A 16,013-nucleotide genomic window follows, 5' to 3' on the forward strand; every position below is an offset into this window, starting at 1 on the left:
AGCCTGTTGCACTTTAAATAATTTGCTTCTGCTTGTGTTATTCTCATTTAGATAAAAGCACCTGCTAAGCAAACAAATACAATGCAAAATGTCCTATTATTCGAATGGGGGTCTCAGAACCAAAAGGCTCCAGGATTCTCATGTCCCCTGCTGCAAATGTTGATTTTGGGTGAGGGGCTGACCTTGTGGCTCGACTTACTGCTTTCATACTGAGAGAAAACCTTTTCCAGTGAGCTCAGCTTTTCTTTAAACATTCTGTTATTTCATTTGCTTGCCATATGGATTCAAGGGAAATCTATGACCTGTTTTTGTAGTGATATATATTACAAACATTCTAAATGTATCTGATTTGTTTCAGAGGAACGCCAAGTATGATTTGTACAAATGTTATTTTATTTCCGAAAGTCTGTCTTGGGGAATATTTTCTGAATATATAATGTAATATATCAAATCTTGATAAAACATTGACTTTAACATATTGGCACTGCACGGAGTTAGCAATCAAATCCAGGAGTGTGCATTGGACTCAAATCTTAAATGGCTATAAACATTGTGTCGTGGTTTGACATATAACAGGAAACCTAATGTATTTTTGGTTGGGGTTCAAGAAGTTAGAATACCTTTTAGGATTTTGTTTACTAGGTATATATGGAAAGAGGCAAGAAAATATACATAAACATCAGTATATTGCGTTTCAGAAATGTTTATAGTGAGGGAGAAGGTTTAGAAATGGCTCTCCTCAGGAACAGACTGTGCAACTTAGTCCATTTGGGAGGCAGACAGTGCTGTTTAACAAACGGTGAAATATCTAGCAACAATTATACTGAATGCACTTTACTGGCTAAAGATTGTGTTAAATCTATAATACAACAAAAATGGTCTTGCCCCACAACGAAGAGGGGTAAGTACACAATTCATATGCTTTTTATCATAAAACATTGGAGTTTTTAAATGTATTTTTCCAAATTACACTTCAAAATGTGTTTCCCCTTTATAATATTCTTTCCTTTATCTTCTAGTTGCATCTGTATCTGACAGCAATTGTATTAAAGACTATAGAAAAGTTTGGACTTTAAAAGGTAATCTCTTTGCGGTGACCTGTTTTTGGGGTGTATCATTGTTCATCCGAGTGTTTCCAAAATAGACACACTGGATTCCTGCCCCACTCATTCCTTAAGACAAATGAGTCCCTGTCTAGCTGTCTCTGAGGGTCATGACATTGCCACACTTAGTCTATGACGTATAGTGAAGCTGTATATTGGAGAAGCTCTTGTTTGGAGGTAGCTTTTTGGTTAGTGTGGGCCTGGGGTGAGAAATTCGGCCGGTGGTGACTATATATGACAGTTGAAGACTGAGAAGGGAAGAGGTGCAGAGAGATGAGTGGTCTCTACCTTCATCAAGACCATGGACAATAGAATTTCAGGCATGACTGGGACAAAAACACCCTCCTTTCTTAACAAATGTCTTCTCCGGTAACTGATGCCTGAAGGCTAAGCAGACTCAGCTGAACTTAACAGGCCCATTAGCTTAAAATAGACCTGCGCACCTTGTCAGGTGCCTGTATACTCTTTGTCATCTCTCTGGAGAGCTGAGAAAAGACAGCCAGGGGACACAGAGATAACCATAAGAGGGTAGTTGCATAAGTGTGTCTTCCTCAGTGTGGTTTAATCTTCTGTGCTTCATTAAAACTTCACAGCTAAGGAGCTAATCTGAGCTTAGATACTCTTCAATGAATTTAATACATATCTTATGGGAAAACGGTCAAAGAATCTACTGCAAGCGGTCATGAGTTTGTGATGAATTACAGGCAAACCCTATAATATCTTCTACCTACATGCAGAATGATTGGTGAGTCATGACAGTGACAGTTTTAGCAATTATTTCTCAACTCTGCACTGATACAGAGGTTTATATTTATCTGTATCTTTTCAATCTAGAGCTGGAATTCATCGGTAGAATATGAAATGCTATAGATCCCAGATAGACAACCATGTGAGTGTAAAAAACACCTCTGAGAGGTTCCTTCCCTTCTTGCAACTTATTTGTGCTGCACACAGAATGAGTTTCTGGTTACAAGGAATGAGCATTTTACTTTTAAGATATGTGAATCCCCATAAATACTTTCTCCTGCATGTGTTCATCACACTAACAACTCCTCTAAAACATAGGTCAAGTAATCAAGAGATTCCCACATTGTATATGTAATTTTTTTTTTTCAATTGGAACACTATTAAAGGTGCTAAAAAGGATGTTTTGTTTTATACATTTTTGCAATATTACTTGAAACTGTCTTTACTAACTGATAAAAGACTATTTATTAGGTGCACTGAAAGTAATAATATTAATATACATCATCTGTGCACGAGGTAGGGCCTTAAAAACATCAACCAATCGTTTACGTGAACATCGCGTAAACGATTGGCCCTCTGGCTTGTCAATCACTTCCGTGACGTTCCTTGTGAGAGACCTGCGCGGATTGGCCCTCTGGCTTGTCAATCACTGCCATGACGTTCCTTGTGAGAGACGTGCGCGCTCCAGAAACTTTCCACACTCCACAGGCGCCGCATGCAATGTTTTTGTCCGGAGACAGGAGTAACAACTGCAGATTATGAGTTACCTGTGGTGAGTCTGACATAATGTATCCACTAACACGATACAGCGAATGCCAGTGGTAAACACTCGTGTTCCAGTACTCGTGCATGAGGTTGTTCCCTCGAAAGGAGGGGGGGTTGTTCTTACGTATGCGCTCATTTTTAAAAAACTCAGTAACAGTCTTTGGTTTCTCAGTCGACAAAAAGATCCTCTTTATCACCTTTAATGCATTATATTAGATTTTAGATTACATGTTAGATACATTACATTAGATATATTGCCACATTTAAACATTGTATAAAATTGTTTAAGCTTTACATACATTTACATATTACCTGGCTTCTTACTTGCAGACATCTGTTTGAATTATTTTCAGAATGCTTCACAGGTTTTCGGTGCACTGAGGAAATCTATTCAGATCAAGACAGTAATCTCCCCTGGCTTCTGCAAATAATATAATTTATAATGCATGCAGTGCATTATATATTCAAAAAATTAAAACTATTATTTAATTGTACTAAATTTGAAATCAGAAAATACAAAAAAAAAATATCAATATTTTATTATCAATAAATCTATGACGTTTCGTTCTATCGTTTTATCTATCGTTCTGTTGTTCTGTCTGTGGTCGGTTCCTAGGTAACCTGTTTTTGGTAAGCGTTTATAGTGTCACCGTTTATGTATTCCCGCCCCAGTGTGTCTGTGAGGAACTGCCCTGTCCGCGCGCGCTGTAGCTCTGCTCATTCTGCACTGGCTGTTGTCAGCACGCAGAGTCTGAACGGCAAGGCGGAACGCTGTTACCCCACAAAACCGTGTGTTGACACGCTAGTCATGAAACTATCTCTTTGGATATCGGACTGTCCTAAAACCCCAGATGACAAGCCTTAACCCAGAGCGAAACGGTAGGTGTTTGTTGATATACTGAGCGTTTACCGCTCGCGATACTTAGCCTGTACATTTAAGCAGAAGTTACAGTACGCGTGGTTGTCAAATAAAATGTCTCCGTGACTTCAAAGGAAGGACTGAAGTTCAAATACACTTTACTATCGAAGTTGGGCGTTGAGGAAAGTCACGGTATGTTGTTTTTGAGATGATATCCCACAATGTTTTGAGTTTCATACATACATGTGTTGTGATTGTGGAGTGATTTTACCGCATCGTCTGTGTATCAAACTCACGCGCGCAGTAAACTGACTGCTGTACACGCCTGTTTTTGTTTGTACTCAACAGACACATTAAATTAGTTGTTTGTAGGTTCACTTTTGTATTATGTAATGGCTGTCACTTTTATTTAACTCATGTGTTAATAATTTAGCAGGAAGAGAGAACATTTCTCCGCCTTGTTGCATTTCTTAGAGTTAGAAGATGTAGAACTGTAAGCTGAAAATGTTGCATTTGTTTCTCCCTCAAGCTACAGTTTATGAACGGTTTTATAGTTTGCTGTTGCTAGGTGGATAAGCTTTTGTTTTTGCTTTTAGACTGTTCATACTTAAATGCTTATTTAGGCTGAGGTGCTGTTTAACTCATTCTTGAGCAGTAGGAACTGGTCAGTGCTTATGTTGTGTGCATCTTGGAAAGATCAGATCTCTGTCATGCTGTCTTTATAAATATCCCGGTGGGGTCTCTCTGCTGTGGGTGTAATTGGGCATCCCGCCTGTACTAAATGCATGCCTGTCCTGCTCGAGTGCAACCTTGAGCTGTGCTCTGTTCTTTGTCACTAGCCTGATAACTTGACAGATACTGAGACGGCTGAATCGTTTCCTTTCTAATTAGCCCAAAATAGCTTTGGATCACAGCTATGTGCTCCCTTGCATTAATCACTTCCTAAGTGCCGGAATTGATCGTCCTGGGTCAATCACAGCCTGTTGTCCTAACACAATATTTTTTCCTCACTCACAAGACCGAGTTATTCAGCCGCACAATATGCAGAAAATCGGCTTCCTTACTGGCATCCCAAAAGTGAAGTCATTTGGCACCTGATTCGATTCCTCTCCAGTCTCCACACATCCAGCCGCTCCGAGACTGCACGGGCCTGGTTGGCTGCCAATGAGCTACAGTGAAGTGCATTGGTGAGGTTTTGGTCAACTGTGGTTTGCTGCTCTTCCCATTGTACCCCATCATCCCCGCCTCTGCTCGCTATATTGACCGAAGCTCATTAAACTCCACATGAAGGCCACAGCTGAACCGCTGACCTCTACAATGAAGCTTTTTTTGGGCACCTCCTACAGTACATGTGTGTGGTCTTGCATCTTGCACTGAGGTCTGTCCTCAAGCCCACAAGGCTGTTCGTAGATAGACAAATACAATTTAAAGTGATGTGTGTGTGTGTGTGGCTGTGTGCATATATATATCAGTAGTCTTTTGCAGTGCATGCTGGGCATGCATGCAGAATTGTACTCACAAAGGCTTGCACATAGCAATTTTCGAGGCATGCAATTATGTTGCTTGCATAGTCAGTCTACTTCCTCTTATTCTTGTTTTTAGTAGAGCAAAGCCTCGTAATTTTTAGAAACATTTGCTGGGCCGTACAGTCTATTTCTGGGTTTACTATTTGCATTTATGCACTTTAAGAGCTAAATTAGACAACATTTTTAAGTAGAGGGAGGTCAGGACTGTTAGATCTGTGAAGGTCTTTTTGTATGTCAACAGCTTTGGTCACAGTGCGCCTCAGAAGTAAACAGTCACTGAAGGAGCGCTCAATTATACATTTGCATGCTGTAGATGTAAATGGTTGTCCCATTATGTAGGATATGGAAATGACAGCTGGATTTAAGTGACTTTCATGGAGGCCACACCTGGAAGATCCTCAGGATGAGCCAACAGCACTGACCATTCCATGAACCCCTCAAACTTAATGGGATAGTTCACCCAAAAATGAAAATGATCCCATAATTTACTCACCCTCAAGTCATCCTAGTTGTATATGACTATCTTCTTTCAGACGAACACAATCAGAGATATATTTCGATATAAAAAAATATTAGTATTTATCCAGAATATCCAGTATTAACGTCTGGATCTGTGCACAGCTGAATCATCAGACTAGGTAAGCAAGCAAGAACAATAACGAAAAATGGCAGATGGAGCAATAATAACTGACATGATCCATGATATCATGATATTTTTAGTGATATTTGTAAATTGTCTTTCTAAACATGTTTCGTTAGCATGTTGCTAATGTACTGTTAAATGTGGTTAGTTACCATCGTTTATTACTGTATTCACGGAGACAAGACTGTCGTTATTATTATTTTTTAAACACTGGCAGTCTGTATAATTCATAAACACAACTTCATTCTTTATAAATCTCTCCAACAGTGTGTAATGTTAGCTTTAGCCACGAAGCACTATCAAACTCATTCAGAATCAAATGTAAACATCCAAATAAATACTATACTTACGCGATTAGACATGCTACTTGACGAACACTTTGTAAAGATCCATTTTGAGGGTTATATTAGCTGTGTGAACTTTGTTTATGGTGTTTAAGGTAAGCGCGAGCTCTTGGGCGTGGAGCACGAGATTTAAAGGGGCCGCGTACCCTGAATCGGAGCATTTATAATGATAGGCAGTTAAAAAAATTAATAAAAAAAACTATGGGGTATTTTGAGCTGAAACTTCACAGACACATTCAGGGGACACTCAAGACTTATATTATATCTTTTGAAAACATGTTCTTCGGCACCTTTAAATCGCAAGAGGCGTCTAAGCTTATGCTACTCCTACATCCTACATTATACATAGGTCATCTGCTGGAAGCTAGTTTTTTAGTTAATAAAGTACAAAAACCCATCGCTCCAGTCCAGAAGGCCTTTATTAAGCCCCTGGAGCCATATGGATTATTTTTATGATGGATGTTCATGTTCCATACCATTATAAAGCTTGGAAGAGCCAGGATATTTTTAAATGCATCTCAAATTGTGTACATCTCAAAGAAGAAAGTCATATATACACCTAGGATGGCTTGAATTTTTCATTTTTGGTTGTACTGACTAGGGATGCTCCGATCGATCGGCCCGAGATCGGAATCGGCCGATAATCATATTTTATGACTCGATCGGTACTCACTAACTTGGCCGATCTCACGAACCGATCGCAATTTGATGACGTCAGCGCGTGAGTGTGAGGACGCGCGGGAACATAGCGCTGCAGACATGTCGTCACCTGTGTGGAATTTCTATGACGTTGCGAGAAACAATGAAAAATTCGCGATTTGCCGTGTATGTTCTGAAGAAATCTCTTGTGGAGGAGTATTGTCCAAAACGTTCAATACGACGAACCTGATTCGGCACCTGAGAACAAGCCACCGCGAGACTTATGCTGAATATGAAAAACTGGCAACTGCAAAAAAGGCAACGGTAACAACTAGTAATACGACTCTCACTCAGCCATCCATTACAGACATTCTGAAAAGTTTTTAAGTTAATTCAGACTACTCCATTTTAGGAGATTAAATGTTTATTTTGTCCTCAACATTTTACTATGGGACAGTTTTTAAGTAAACCTAATGAGCTGCATCACACTTATCCGATTTGTTGTTTTAGGACTTTAAATGTATTTTTCTTGGTTATGTTGTCCTGCTAGGACTGGTATTGGACAATGTTTAAGTTAATTCAGACTTCTCCATTTTAGGAGATTAAATGTTTATTTTGTCATCAACATTTTACTATTGTACAATTTTTAAATAAACCTTGTGGGCTGCATAAGACTGCTTCATTTTGTTTGTTTGTTTTTTTCTGTGCAGGAACACCATTTTAAAGGCATATTAAAATATTCACTGTATAATGAATAATTGTTGTGATTTAGTGCATTGTTAAAACTATAGTTGCATTACATACATTACCATAAAAATGGAACAAAAATAAAATAAAGGCAACATCTATAGTATTTTTTTATCTGGAGAAAAGGTGATCAAAGAGCTTACAAATCAGTGAAGCATTGAAATCGGTACTCGGTATCGGCTGATCACCATGACAAGAAATCGGTACTCGGTATCGGCTGCCAAAATCCTGATCGGAGCATCCCTAGTACTGACCCATTAACGGCTTTTTCCAGCAGGGCCATAGTCTGCTCTTACCACATAAGGAGAGTATGAAAGATACAGCAGTGGCTGAAATAATTGGATGTTGATTGCATGTCTGTTTTTGATGTAGCTAAACCTTTTAATTTTTTGTTTTTCCAAACAATAACAATATTTGGATGGGATAATATTTAGATGCATTGTTTGAATTATTTTTCCAACGTTAACAGGTGACATGTATTGCTCATTCATTATATTTTACTAACTCTCTCTTAAACTACCACATACCCACTCCATTCTGTGCATGACATCTGTAATGACATGTTAGGATTACAACACAGCTTGTGTTTATAAACCAAAATGGCTTTGTAAGCATCATGTTTGCGTCAGTAAAAGACACCGTGTCAGGTTTGTCCCTTCTGTGAGCTTCTCTCAGCATAAACCCCTCATTGTATGAGCATTGTTTTTGCAGATTAAAAATGGATCACGTCTAGTCTAGAAGGTTTACATCGATACTGACCGCAATCTCAAGTGCAGCATTAAGAAAACCCTCAGGCAAGTAGTCAAGTCTCTATCAAGACTCTACATTTGCCCTCTTCACCTGTTTACTTTCATTCAGAGCACAAGATTTTCCATGCCACAGCCATTAGAGATATTATTCAGGAAACAAGTGTTCCTTCGGGGGACAGCTTCCCAAGAAGGCTTCTGATTCTGAATATAGTTCAATTTAGATGCAAAAAAAGCTCTAGCTGTGTGAGGCCCTGCTCCTTTTGCTGTTATTTCCATACAGCACAGACAAAACACTGCTGTCTGTGCCCTGAATAAAACTAGCGGCTCGTGGCTCGAGTGTGTGTATGGCACAAACTCGCTGCTATTTGAGATCTGAGGCTTGCAGAATAAGATGTGACAGCTTTCTGGTGATGCCCGGTGGAATTGTGGGGTTATGATCAAAATCTTTCGGAAACCATAACAACAGATCTTAGAAAAGCTCTAACATTATTGCAGTTTCAGTTGAGATCTGGCAATTTGTAGTGTGGAATGTAGGTAGAACGTGGCAGACGGGGATTTGGGAATGTATTCCCTGGTGTAGAGGGAGCGTTTCTGAGGGTCAAGGTCCTTTTCCCACAGTTCTTTATAGACTTATATCTTTTCACAGATGCATGTGGCGCCATGCAGAAGAGGGAAAATGCTGGTTAAGTTTGTGTACTGGTTGGTCAGAGGGCAGAGTGTTTAGATTGGAGTTTTTCCATCATTTTGGCCTCTGCAAGGGAGGCTGAAAGGCCTGCTTGAGAAAATGCACAGTTCAGTGTGATCGTCAATGAATCATGTATTACACACATTGTGTGATAACAGTGAAGTAACCCCTGATAGTAACCACATAATACAGAAGTAAACACAACATTTCATAGTAGTCCATAAGTGTTTTTTTTTGTTGTTGTTGCCTGCCTGGACTCTTGCAGTGGCATTATCCAAGTGTCAGGCTGTGTTACAACAATGTAATCTATTAATTAATTATGACCTTTTTTTATTTAGAATGTACTCACTTAAGATTTTTGGCACACACGCATTCCTCAGCTGCTTTTGCAGGATGTGGAAACTCCCGCTCATAACTCATATCAGGCCTTATCTATTCAATCAGATGTGGTTTGGAAAGTGAGTGCAGACTTTCACTGTAAGCATTCAGATTGCATGGCAGGTGAGGGAAAAATCTGAAAACTGCTCCCTGCAACTTATTTAAAACTCAGGCATTGCCATAGTAACTGCTTATCTGTTCTAACCCATCGAATATCTATAAGTAGAGAGCGGTTTTCCTGTGATTCACATGAGCCTTTTGAGGTAATGCAGGATGCTCATAAGGCATGAGGAACCTGAAATGCAAAAGCACGTGCCTCAGGTTTAAATGCAGCTAATGAGGAGGTGAGTATGTCATACTGAGAGAAGGCTTTCATGAACTGTAATAGATATAATCTGAGCTGGTGAATGATGGACATCTATTTGGTGCTGCAGAATTTTATGACTAATGACAGTCTGTCTAGATTACTAGCTTGATTACTGTTATGTACAAATCAGTACAAGGCTAAGCTCCTGTCTCTTGGGAACCTTTTGGCTAGTTATTAAGTTGCTGACACATCTAATTATTTTAGCTCCGCTGCAAAACCAAGGCATCATGGACGCACACCTGACGCGAAGGCTGTGCCAAAAGTAGGCCTCCTAAAATAACTTTTGACCAAATTTTAAAGCAGCATTGCATGTATCCTTCATCAATATATATGGCAATCTCAGAATGCACTGAGGCAAGCTAAGCAAAAAATAAATAAATTGCATACTTACCTGCTAAAGCCATGTTTACACTGAAATTACCTGGAACAATTTGTCCCAGGAACATTTTCCCCCCAGACCTGCTGCTATCTGTCTTTCCATCACACTCTAAAGTACCGTAAAGATTAGGCCAATTATCCCGGTGACGTAGGACTGTGCACGACTTTCCAGTTCCCACTGGATTTCGTCCACCGTATATAAAAACTTAATAAAGCCTGAATCTTGTTGTCGGTCCATCTGTTGTACTTTTTGTTGATTCGAATAGCAAACAACTCTTGCTGCACACACTGCAACAGACTTTTAAATATGCTGGTTGAAGTAAAATGCTGTGAGGAGTCAACCAATCGAAATGCTGCACGAAATCAACCAATCAGCATGTTCAGCACCCAAGTCCCACCCCCCAAATGTTCCTGAACTTTTATAAAATACTATCTCATGAGCAGGGTCTTTTTGAGGGGGAAATTTTTACCCGGAGCTTCTCTCAAAAGAAAGAATCTACTCTGAACCACCTAAATGAGTCGTCACTCGTCAGTAATTCGAATCCCATTTCTGTGACGGATACAAGTCACTGGGTAACACATTTGCCCTAATGCGTGCCCTCAAACACTGTAGATTTTTCTTGTGGTTAACAACATGTTGAGAAGACACTGTGTCCTATGCTGTGAAAGAAAATTTGTTATTTTTTTTCCCTTCCAAATGATGAGGCTGTTTAGAATCAGTGGTTAAAATTTTTTTTTTTTTCAGTGATACCACAGCAGTACAATCCCAATCTTATGTTGTGAATCACAACCTGTAATAATGACGGTGCTATCACGTATAATAACATACCACAAACTAAGTTGACACTTACCACTGAGAAACATCCTGTTCCAGTCGTGCTTGCGACTGAGTTACTGTTTGATTGACTACTTCAGACTTTTCATCTTTGGATTTGCCTTGGGCTCGAATTGGTAAGGCAAAACTGATGCCGTCTTTTCTGTCCATACATTGTATACAATCTCTTGAGAATTGATAAGCCTCCGGAGCTGTAATTCAGTGATGGCAATGGCCATTTTGTTTTCTGTACATGGTAGCAGGGATGGACAACTCCGGTCCTGGAGGGCCAGTGTCCTGCAGAGTTTATCTCCATCCCTGATAAAAACTCACTTGCCTATAACTTTCTACTAATCCTAAAGACCTTGATTAGCTGGTTCATGTGTGTTTGATTAGGGTTGGAGCTAAACTCTGCTGGACACTGGCCCTCCAGGACCGGAGTTGTCCATCCCTGTGGTAGACCAATCACAACAGACTGGGCCATCTTACCAATCAGAGTTGGCTCACGGAAAGGATGGGTTTATAGAGGCTGAATCTTCGAACTGCTTCGAACAAGTCGTTTAAAGCTGCAGTCCGCGATTTTTCCTCTTTGTCGCCATCTCTTGTTTGAAACCTGCAATTGCAGTCATGTGAAACAGTTATCTGTACGTGCGTTGTGCTTCGGCACAGCTCATCAGCGCGGTGTGGATACTGTATTTCAGAATCACAGATTCTACGTCTTGAAAGTATTACCAATATAAGAATTTTCACTGGAAAATATCATCTGAACAAGTAAGTAACATTTCTCACACTTTTGTTCTGACCAACTGAGGAAAAAAGCATTGGGCCTACAATAAATCGCTCTGCCAATGATGATTAAATCTAACCATCGCTTAGCTCGGATCATGCCACACTGTGCAAATTATTATTACTGTTATACTTTGTTCTAAAATCATTAATGTTAACAACATCAGCATTACTATGACTATGTGTATATTAGCATTACCTGTAGATTTCAATTTCTTTATCCACTCCAAAGTCTTTTGCTTTTTGACTACTGGTGAATCTCCAGTTGTCACTGATGATTGTCATTTGGATCTTTCTAGATTACAATCCGCTGTCAAAATGATAAGTTTAATTATTTCAGCTGCTGTGAGAACAGGCTATAAATGATCCACTACCAGCTGCATCCTCATGTGATAAAACCGATTAGCCTGAACTCCTTCCTTTCTGTTTACGGACATGACGTAATGACGCACAGAGGAACTGCTGCATGCTCAAATTTCCTGCGGAAATCCACCATGTCGCTCTTATTATAAAACATTATTACAAGCTTACCGTTGTGAATCGAGCTAAGATAATGAGATAGTTTTGAACACTGGCTAGTCAAAAATTGATATTGGATTATTTTTAACCAAAAAAAGTTACGGACTGCAGCTTTAAGAAACTTTGAGAAATTAGGTTATATTAAATGTATTATTATGAGAAAACTAAAGTGTTTTTTGACCTTGCATGCCTGTAAACCTGTTGTAGGAGACTCCCAAAACTATATTTTTTTATTACCTTAAAAATGGTAAATGGTAAAGTTTGCTTTTGGTGTCTGAAAGAATGTTGGACCTGGAAACAGTGACATGTGACGTCAGACTTAAAGGGTTAGTTAAACCAAAAATTAAAATTCTGAAAACTGAAATGAAAATTTAAACCTGTATGAATTTCTTTCTTCTGCTGAACACGAAAAGAAGTTATTTTGAAGAATGTTAAACCAAACAGTTGATAGACCCCGTTGACTTGCATAGTATTTTTTCCATACTTTGGAAGTCAATAGTGTCCATCATCTGTTTGGTTAACCATATTTTACAGGTTTGCAAGTGATCACAGATTTTTCATTTTTGGGTGAACTATCCCTTTAACTAGTTAAGTATCTTGTGCATTGCATTATTTGTGTGACATAAAGAGTTGCTGCCCATTAAGAATGCTCTAAACTGGTCACGTATGAGGTTCTATCTCCGATAGGACGTTGGTAGAAGACTGCTCACTAGGTTTTAGAATATACCTATTATGCATGTTTGCACAGAAATCTCAGCCAGAATAGATAATTATGACAATGGAATCAGTATGTCTTATCTTGTCACTAGAGATGGCACAGATTTACTCGATCGTCAGTCAGACAGTGGAGATCTCTTTTTGGTCAGTGTAGTTTCAGCACTGAATTATCCCTCATGCTGCAATCAAGATGCACTGTGTGGTGGGTGGCCATTTCCACAAGGCCATGCCATGAACTCGTGTTTGATGCAAATGACAAAACTATGCTTTTAAACTCAGAAATTCCTTTCAATGACTTGTATTTCAATGTATTCCTTTCAGTGACTTCCACAGTAATCTAATCCTCAGCCTGGTGTAGCTCTAAAACAATACCAAACAAGGGCTTCTGGCCTGTTTGCTGGGTTCCCAGCGACAGGTCTTTCTCATAAACGCTACATTATGCACATTTCTGGAGCGGAGCCCATCGCCTGAGCTCCTTCACACTCACAGCGAGATGTGTTTCCTCGGGGCAGCTCTGGTGTCATTGAACAGGCCTGTAGCGTGTGGAATGCAGCGGGATGAGTAAATGTCCATGTGTCGAGCGGCCAATCGCTGTCCGCCACTCTAACACTGCGCCCTTTTGTGTGCTCCACTCGGCCATGGAGGCAAAGACATTCTTCCAGTGCCAGGAGCGCTGCCAAGAGTTCCACAGGAAAATTAGAAAGGAAGGAGGGCAAATGGAAAGAGAACAAAGCTATTGTGTGGCTTTAGTAACATGCTTCTCTTATTGCTCGACTTGAATGGCAGAGAACCTTGTAGTTTTTTATTCATAAGGCTGTGTTAAATGTTTTATGGAAGGCGTTGCCTCTAACAGTGGGAATCATTCTCCTCTGGCACGATCTTGTTGTGGTTCGGATGCTAAATTGGGATATTTGAACTTTACAATGACTTTGAGAACTGATAGAGTGCCATTAAATGTTTCTTTCTTTTTATATTATAGAAAAACCTGCACTGGGGTGAGTCCATGTGAACAGCGAGCATATGGAATAGTAATACCAGAGGGTTGCTGGTGCCGCCCCTCTTCCTTGTTTATTTTCTTTCTAAGCGTTACCACCACAATAAAACACAATGACCGGTGAATACTGAGCTATTTAGCACATGCAGGAGATTGCAGGGTTGTTAGTTAACTAAAACTAATACACCCTTTATTTACTTGAAATAAAAGAAATATACACAAACTGAAGCTTATTTTTTTCAGCTTGTTGCCAAGGCAACATTTCTCATATTCATTTAGTCAACTAAAATAAAAATGTATAAAAACTATGTCAGCATTAAGAAAACATTGTTAGTAATACAATGATACTAAAATAACACTGGGATATTGTTTGTTCCTTTTGCAGAATATGACCTTTTCTGTCACCTTGTTGACTTGTTTCTGTCCATCTCCATACAGTGTGATTGGCCCACCTGGAAAGAGGTGAAGACATGTGAAAGTGTTGTTGTTTAGAGCCTTCCAGCAGCTGTGGAATGGACAGGGGTCGTAATAGTCGCCCCTCCTCATCATGTCAGTGGAAAAGTGCTCTCCATGCATTCGTTTGCTCTTTCTCCACCCTAATGGCTCCATCGCTCTGTGGGGGGAACAGAGATCATAAATCAAATCTGTCTCTAGGGGAAAGTGAGAGGACAGAAACCAGCATGAAAACTTTCATCATGCTCAATAAATGCGGGCCGTGTCGGCTGCTGATGTTGTTTATGAATGCTATACCTTCCTCAGACACTGATGGGTCTTACCATGATGGCTTCTAGTCAGCTGTGGTTTATTGATTGCTGAATAAGTGTGGATGTTAGCTCTCAGACTGAGGTCGTGCTAAGGTGGTCCGTGGGCGTAGATATGGAGCTCAGGGTGGCTGTTATCTGTTCTGCCTTGCAGGCTGGTACACACAATTCCGGTGCATGTACAAGCAGTAATGACACCCCTGTGGACCTTATAGGAGAGCGACATAGACAGGTGAAATGAGAAAAATAATAAGCACTTGTAGCCTAGCTCTGACATTCCAGGTCTCAGAAGCTGGAATGTCATGGAAAAGTAATAATCAGGTTAAACATTAAAAATGTAGGGCCCTATGGTTTCTGTGATGCAGAAAATGCAGACGAAATCACAGAATCCAGACATAAAATTGGAATTTACTGCATAACGCAGAATGTCAAGGAATTTGTCAAATTTTTGATGAATAAATAAGTAGGTCAGTAGACTTAAATCAAATTGCGATATAGACTAGTGTCTGTGAATATTAAACTGCAAAAAGACTATTTAAATATGAATCCTGCATGTTCAGCGTGTCTCATTTAACATACACACACCAAAGCACGTTGACGCTCACAGTGTTTTCAGCCTCTTCCGTTACGAGGACACGAATGCGTGAACTTCATGTCCAGAGCCGCCCTGAGAGTCCCTTTCATGAGTGTTTTACTGTTTCAATTGAGAGAAACTATCATCACACAAACTCTAAGGTCTTGGCGGCAATACGTCAAAATAAAAGTTCTGTTTTACTTGAAGAAATTGTGACAAATATTGTAGAGTAGAATGTAATAATACTAACACTAATAATAATAATAATAATAATAATAATAAAAGTAATAATAAATTATTCAGTCTATTTTTAAGAAATCATTTCTTCCGTTTTATGATCAAAAGATAAATTAAATTAACGTTTTATGTCTTCATTTGATTGCCAGAAAATTAAAATACACAACACAGAATTTCTGAAAAAACAAATTATTATTTTTTTATTTTACACATGCCTTTTGATTACTAAAATTTAATTTAACAATTAAAATGGAGTTAAAAAAAAAAAAAAAAAAAAAAGGAATGCAGAAAAATTAAAATGGAAAAAACGGAATTTGGGAAAAAATAAAATGGATTTCATAGGGCCCTACAAATTTTTAATTTGTATATTTTGTTTATTAAGATTTACATTTAGGAAGAAAGACTTTATGCTTAAGGCCTCATGGCTACTTTTTCTGATGCATATCTAGCTTTATTTGGAAGAGAAGTTCACATTTTTGCCCAAAACAGCTATTTATAAAATTCATCAGGGATCAGCTATACCCAGAGGACTGCTGTTGAATGCTGATGCATTTCCTGTGAAAGTCAATGCCGTATTTTCTTGAAATGTAAAAGCAAAATACAACCTCATTACTGTGAGGCTATTGAGCACTTTGTTTGTCTGCTCTGCAATAAACTTTGTGCTCAGGCTTCTTTTTTGGA

The 16,013-nt window shown here is 39.1% G+C and overlaps 1 protein-coding gene across 2 annotated transcripts in view; it reads left to right on the forward strand.

Annotated features, from left to right (window-relative positions):
- The first annotated feature begins 3,310 nt into the window (after positions 1-3,310).
- ppp2r3a (protein phosphatase 2, regulatory subunit B'', alpha) overlaps positions 3,311-16,013 on the forward strand; it is an 81,801-nt gene continuing 69,098 nt past the window's right edge. Inside the window, exon 1 of one of the 2 annotated variants that reach the window (XM_067361990.1) lies at positions 3,311-3,494. The gene's annotated coding sequence lies outside the window, so the exon portion shown is untranslated. Of the gene's footprint in view, positions 3,495-3,608; positions 3,667-16,013 lie in introns of those variants that run through there. The other variant, XM_067361991.1, reaches the window with a different exon arrangement.

The sequence above is a fragment of the Chanodichthys erythropterus genome, chromosome 16 (genome assembly GCF_024489055.1).
Source record: "Chanodichthys erythropterus isolate Z2021 chromosome 16, ASM2448905v1, whole genome shotgun sequence".
Taxonomy (NCBI): Eukaryota; Metazoa; Chordata; class Actinopteri; order Cypriniformes; family Xenocyprididae; genus Chanodichthys; species Chanodichthys erythropterus.